At 34.7% G+C, this 4,578-nt stretch overlaps 1 long non-coding RNA gene across 1 annotated transcript; it reads left to right on the top strand.

Annotated features, from left to right (window-relative positions):
- Positions 1-1,390: 1,390 nt before the first annotated feature.
- Positions 1,391-2,284, top strand: LOC122197046 (uncharacterized). The gene is made up of 2 exons (XR_006189826.2): positions 1,391-1,866; positions 2,005-2,284. It is a non-coding gene; the product is annotated as an uncharacterized LOC122197046 (long non-coding RNA).
- Positions 2,285-4,578: the final 2,294 nt, after the last annotated feature.

Genomic DNA, 4,578 nt, shown 5'->3' with positions numbered 1-4,578 from the left:
TATTTGTAAAGAATCTTTGAAAGCCAAAATGTATCTTTTGTATAAGTAAATCCATACTTAAAACAGTTTTGAAAGCAACCAAGCCCATGGTTTGTAGTGAGGGAAAGAGAGATATTCCAGTTAACCGAGCTATGTGACTGAATGTACTCCCTACAATGCTTCATTGGACGTTGTAGTAACAATTGTAGACACTTATCACTCGCTTCGATTGTTCGGTCGAGGTTGTAGCTAGTAACCGCAAGTAAGGATGTTAACCCCGTATAAATCTATACATATGTATCTCGCTCTGAAGATTAACGGTTATAGAAGTGTAGGTATGCTAAGTTTTTAGACTCATCTAATGAATATTGTCTCACTAAAAAGCCCTTAACTAAAAAGTATGTGAATAGCTCTCAGCTCTAACTTAATTGTGGTTAAGTCACTAGGCATACTGAATTCCATGTATAAAGTTTATAAAAACTGAGTATACTCGGTATGCATGTAAAAGTCTAATATACTCGCTTTTATAAAGATGTATGTTTTAAAGTAATGAACATTTGCACATGTATAAACTTAATATATAAATATTTTTGAATAGTAATTATTTAAATCCTTGAAATACTACAAAGTTTTATAACGTGCTTATTATAATATGCAATGTCACAGAAAAACTATATATTCTTGTATCATGCAACATTTGTTGTGTGGACTATTTATTTCACGATAAAATAACCATAATACGTATACGAAAAGTTTATACTAGTTTATTTGTAAGAATATGCTAAATTGTTAAATAACATTTTTATAAACTAGATTTATTATATTTTCACATAAATGATAATATATTTGTATAAACAAGGTATATAGATACATGTATTCCCCTCCCTCCCCCCTCCCCCTCCCCCCCCCCCCCCCCCCCCCCCCCGAAATTATTAGAAATATTAAAAAGGGGGCTGTAAGCACTCATCTTTGAAGCGTGAGTTCAAGTTGTTCAGAGTTCATTTGAGAAATTTGTCGTGAGAAACCACAAATCTACAATTCTTGAACTTTGAAGTACTCTTGGGACCGTTTTGTAACGAATTTACACTATTGGGGCTGTTTGGTAATTTAATTAACCACACTATGACTGATTTGGTTAAAATAAATTAAGGGAGGGACTGAAATGGTTTATATGGAAGTTAAGTTTTAGAATTGGACCGATTTTGTTAAGAAATATCCATGGAAGGGGCTGTTTTGTTTAAAATACACCAAAGTTTTGGGGAAAGGATTCCTTTTGAATAAAAGGGTTCAACACGGGGGTTTAATGTGTTCATTTTTTGTAAATTCACAATGATTTAGGGCTTTTTTGTATTAAATCTCATGGAGGGACTGATTGTGTTTAATGGTTCATACTTAATGAAATTAGGGCTTTTTGTGCCCGTTTCCTTTTGTTGATCGGGCAAAGGAAAGGAACATGTATGAACGAAAGTAGCGTCGGCAGTGAACGATAACGATTGAAAGGAACACGAGGATAGTCGACCGTTGGCCCCTGGCACTGACTCGATTTGGGGAAACGAAGTTTGGAAACGGAAGGGAGGTGGTCTCAGTGGTGGTAATCGATTGAATGAGGGAGCTTCTCTGGTGTCTGGCAGAACCGAAGGAGGGGAAGAGACGAAAGCAGCGAAGCTCTCTCTTTCTCGTTCGGCTGCGTGGTGCGAATGAAGAATGAGGTCCGAAGGGGAGTCCGGGAGGCGATAGGTCAGCAGCGACGTCGCATGTAGGCCTCGGTGGGCTTTGCTCGATGAAAGAAGAAGAGAATGGCGCGAGGGTTGGTTCGATTGAAGCGACGTGTGCAGCAGCAGTAGAGCTAGCGAGGCTTCGGCGATGTTTTGCTCCGTTTTGTAGCAGGTAAGTGGATGGGGCTGCTCCGGCAGCTCCCCTGTTCTTTTTTTTTTTTTTTTTTTTTTTGGCAAAATTCAAAATTCAATAGGAAGGAGTGAAGAAGAATGATGGTGATGAGGCTGTTTTGCTGCTTGAAATCAAAAGGAAAAAGAAGAAACGAGGTTGCGATCCAAGGATAGAGAAGGGCAACAACCTTCTTCTTTGGCTGAAGATCCAGAAACGGGAAGGAAAGAAGAAGATATCATTTTTTTGGATAGATTTCAAAATCTGATCGTATCGATTTTTTTACATGATTTTGATTGTACAGCATTTGCCTGTGAATGGAAAGAGTGTTTGTGTGTAAGATTGGGTGAAGAAAGAGTGTAGGAAAAACTTTAGTGTGATTTATGTGAAAGATTAAGTGCGGAAGCAACCATTAACTTAACTTTTATTTTTAGTTTCATGATGGATGTGTTTTTGATCGAAAGAAACAAGCAAGGTCAAAGACTTTCTAAATAAAGTGGATGTAATGTATTTTTAGGTATTTTGATAACAACCTCGTATACATAATACATATAATGTACATGTATTCATTTTATATATATATATATATATATATATATATATATATATATATATATATATATATATATATATATATATATATATATATATATATATATATATATATATATATATATATATATATATATATGGAAATCAAGTATTACAAATATTTGAGTAATAAGATGCATTTTATACATGTATTGTGTATTGCTTTAAAATATTCATGTATATTAAGCCATAACATATGGTTGAATATTTTAGTCAAAATGGGTAAATTATGATACCAAAACCGCTAATATTAAACTTGTGGCATTTAAAATCTTTCAAAACAGTTTTTTCCAATTTGTGTGTCATCTATCTCGATTTTAAATAATTTTATGAAAATGGTGAATGATAGAGTTTAGTTCAAGAATTTTAAAAATACAAACAGATTAATTTTTCGAGTTATAGAACTCCGTAAAATCACAATTAACGATTCGCGTTTAATTAATCAAAAAACGTCTAATTTTTTCTTGATTTTTATAAATATTTTTGCTAAAAATATTTCAAATATGAAATTAATTATTAGACTATAGTCTTGTCCCAAAGTGCATTCAAAATTTTCATTTGAGGTGCGCAAGTCCCTCAATGGATAGAAACGGTTTTAGCGGTTTTAAGAAAATCAGTACTGTACTGGTTTTGGATTCTTAAAATGGTCGTATCTTTTGCATACGAACTCCGTTTTAGACGTTTTTATATTTTTGTAAATAGGTAAATATGTACTACGAGACTAGAATGTTTGTATTGCTCACAACTGCTTAATACGAAATTTCAGTTTTTCGAACGCATTAACTATAGTTGCAGTTTGAGTTTTTGATTTGTTTGTGAGATTACAAATTTAGAAGTAATATACCATATTGTATCTTATAATAGTTGAAATGAACTTATTTATTTTACGTAAGATTCACTAAAACTCAATGAGTCAAATTTCCTAGAGATTTACTGTGAACATGACATTTCACAGTCTTTTACCAAAATTCAGGGATGTCACATTTAACTTCTTTTATCTTTACTATTTCTTTTAATTTTAACTTATTATCACATTAAATGGAAATAGCCATCATCCCCACCCCACACAAACCTACAACTACAACCCAAAAAACGTTCACGTTCCTTCTACACTGGCCATGCTCCAACCATCACCTTTCGATTACCAAATCTCTATGTTCTTCTATGCTACTATATAAGTCATCTTCACTGAAGCCTTTCAATCTTATGCTCTAAGGGGGGGTGTTTGGGAGTGCTTTTCAAAACAACTTATTTACTTATTGGCTTTTTGAAAAGCCAATAAGTCAAAAATAATGTTTGGCAAACTTAAAAGCACTTTTCATAATAACTTTTCCATAAACTTAAAAAAAACAAATCATGAAAAGCATGTAAAACTTGAATTATTAAAATTAAAGTCATTTTCTTTTTGGTTAGAATAGTGTAACATCCCAAAAATACAGACTAAAAATTTCAATTAATTTAATAATAAAAACCATACTCGATAAACCTTATATGAAAATCATAAGCAATGTATCTCAAAATATTATAACATTTGTCAAATATATCAGAGTCTAAACATCCCAGGCTGAACAAATGGTGTGTGCACTGCAATCTTCCCGAGCTCCTATTTTGAAAACTGAGTACCTAAAACCAAAACTGAAAACCGTAAGCACAAAGCTTAGTGAGCTCCCCCAAACTACCACATACCATACAATAACATATAAACACATATTGGGCCTTGCCCACTGCATCAGACCAAAATCCGGACTAACTGGGGCCTTGCCCCCTGCATCGGACCGAAGTCCGGACTAACTGGGGCTTTGCCCCCTGCATCTGACCGAAGTCTGGCTAACAGCATCGGACCGAAGTCCTGACTAACTGGGGCCTTGCCCCTGCATCAGACCGAAGTCCGTCTAACTACATCGGACTGGTGTCCGGACTAACTAGGACCTTGACCCCTGCATCGGACCGAAGTCAGGAAACTGACTGAGCATAACATATCAACTAGCATAATCACATATACTGCATACTGCATCCGACCGAAGTCCGGAACACATAGCACAAAGACATGCTTGAATCATAAAGACATCAAGCACACTAAACTACTGCATCAGACCAATATTGTCGGGTGGTTCTTCGTGTACT

Source organism: Lactuca sativa, chromosome 3, assembly GCF_002870075.4.
Source record: "Lactuca sativa cultivar Salinas chromosome 3, Lsat_Salinas_v11, whole genome shotgun sequence".
Lineage (NCBI taxonomy): Eukaryota > Viridiplantae > Streptophyta > Magnoliopsida > Asterales > Asteraceae > Lactuca > Lactuca sativa.
Note: the sequence above shows the minus strand (reverse complement) of the source record. Positions and strands in the feature narration are given on the sequence as shown.